Consider the following 2,209-nt stretch of genomic DNA (forward strand, 5'->3'; position numbering starts at 1 on the left):
TCCCATGCTTGGAGGTGCCTTCTTCTCCTGTGTTTCCTGTGTCTCACGGATTCTTTCTTGATTTTTTTTTCCCCTCTCATAGGGGAGTACATTTTCCAGGAGTTTTTGAGAAAGGGTCCATGAGAGGTAGATTTTCTGGGGTAGATCATGTGAAATATCTGTATTCCACTCTCACACTGGATTGAGCGTTCAGCTGGGTTTAGAAGTTTCGAGGTGGGAAATTATTCCACCGAATGTTTAAGGTCTTGCTCCGCTGATATCAGGCTTGTCATGTTGCTGATGAGATGCCCAGAGCCATTCTCCTTTCCAGTTACTTGAAAGTGATCAGTTTTGCTCCTGGAAACTTTTGGAAGCTTCTCTCAGTCTTTTTAGGCCTTAGTTTGGGCCTCTTCTCCTCCATCTACATTTTCCAGTCCGGACTGCCATTTACGTCCTCTAGTATTGGAACATTTTGTATTACTTCTTTTTTTTTCTTTTTACAGACGGGGTTTCCCCATGTTGGCCAGGCTGGTCTCGAACTCCTGACCTCAAGCAATCCACCCGCCTGGCCTGTATTGCTTCTTTAAACTTTATTTCCCTCCTATTTTCTAGTTATCTCTTTCTGGAACCCCTATAAATCCTGCTTACTTCTCTTGCTTTCGTCCTCTAGTTTTCTTTTTCTCTTCTGTTTTCCAGCTTGTTGACTTTGTGTTCTGCCCTGGGAGGTTCCCTCAGCTTTGCACACCACCTCACCTGGAAATTGTTTTCATTTCTTATGTCATATTTTAAAATTTCCAAGTGCTCTTTCTGATTTGAGCATCCTGTGCAATATCTTCTCCTCCCTCTCGGAGGATATTTACTACAGGCTTTTCGAAGTTTTCTTTTTTTTCCATTGACTCATTTCCTCTTGAGTTTTGTGTTTGTTTTGGTGTCTTTTCAAGTTGGAGGCTGAGCCACCTCTTTGGATTTGAGAGTGAGACAAACAAAAAGTGATTGGAAGCTCCACGGGAAGGTGGAGTGTGCTGTCTGCGGGAGCGCATTGCGAGGTCACTGGGTGGCCAAGTCACTCTTCATTGGCGATCCTCAAAAATTAGTATCCATGGGTGTGTTCTTTCGAGACCATGCAGTGTTTCCAGAGTGTGAGCCTCTGTGTTGTGCAATGAGGCTGGCAGCACTTCCTTTCTGGGACACAGGCGGGAAGGAAACGGGGGTGCCTCCCTTCAGTATGGAAACTTCCATCTCTGACCCTCTTTACAATCCAGCAAAGATTGACCCCACTTTCTGAATTCCCAGTTCAGTCTCTCTCATGGGTGTGGTGAGGGCCGCTGCCCTCTACAAGGAGGGAAGTGGGGACTTGGAGGTGGAATGACTCTTTCTGTTGACTTTGAGTTCATCTTCCTGTTTGCAGTCCTCGCTTCCCCTCTGTCCCTTCTGACTTGTCCCTTTAATTTTTTTTTTTTATGGATAGTCCCACTCTGTCATGTCACCCAGGCTAGAGTACAATGGCGTGATCTCGGCTCACTTCAACCTCCACCTCCTGGGTTCAAGCGATTCTCCTGCCTCAGCCCCCCAAGTAGCTGGGATTACAGGCATGTGCAACCATGCCTGGATAATTTTTGTATTTTTAGTAGAGATGGGTTTTAACCATGTTGGCCAAGCTGGTCTCGAACTCCTGACCTCAGGTGATCCACCTGCCTCGGCTTCCCAGAGTGCTGGGATTACAGGCGTGAGCCACTGCACGGGGCCTTGTCCCTTTAATTCTCAGTCTTGTCACAGCAAGTTCTCTTACTTCTGTCTCCCTTTCTGCAGATTCTCAGTTGCAGCTTCTCCCACTCTGCCAAGCCCGGCACATCTCCCTTTCTGCGCTTCCCAGCTGCCTACACTGTGCTGACCTTGCATCCGCTGTTGCCTCTCCTATTCTTCGTTATTGGGGGTTTATTCCTTTTACATTTGGATGTGGATCCAGGTGGGAAATCAACCTGCCTTGTTGAACCAGAGTCCACAAAGGATTTTACTAGCATGGGGTGGGGCTTAAACTACCATGACAGGAAGAAAAAGCCATGTGCAGAATATACTAAGTGAAAAAGAACAAAGTACAGAAAAAAGCACCAATGTGGAAACTATAGTTTTGGTAAGCTCCTGAGTGTGTTTTATTTTCTGCATATGTTTCTCTGTGTTTTCTAAATTCCCCACAATAAGTCAAGGAATTTTTTTTTTTTTTTTTTTTTTT

The 2,209-nt window shown here is 45.5% G+C and overlaps 1 protein-coding gene across 1 annotated transcript in view; it reads left to right on the forward strand.

Moving 5' to 3' along the window:
- LOC108295266 (alanyl aminopeptidase, membrane) overlaps positions 1-2,209 on the forward strand; it is a 19,084-nt gene that overhangs the window by 12,029 nt on the left and 4,846 nt on the right. The gene's annotated exons all lie outside the window — the stretch shown is intronic.

This window comes from Cebus imitator, unplaced genomic scaffold, assembly GCF_001604975.1.
Source record: "Cebus imitator isolate Cc_AM_T3 unplaced genomic scaffold, Cebus_imitator-1.0 Scaffold19, whole genome shotgun sequence".
NCBI lineage: Eukaryota > Metazoa > Chordata > Mammalia > Primates > Cebidae > Cebus > Cebus imitator.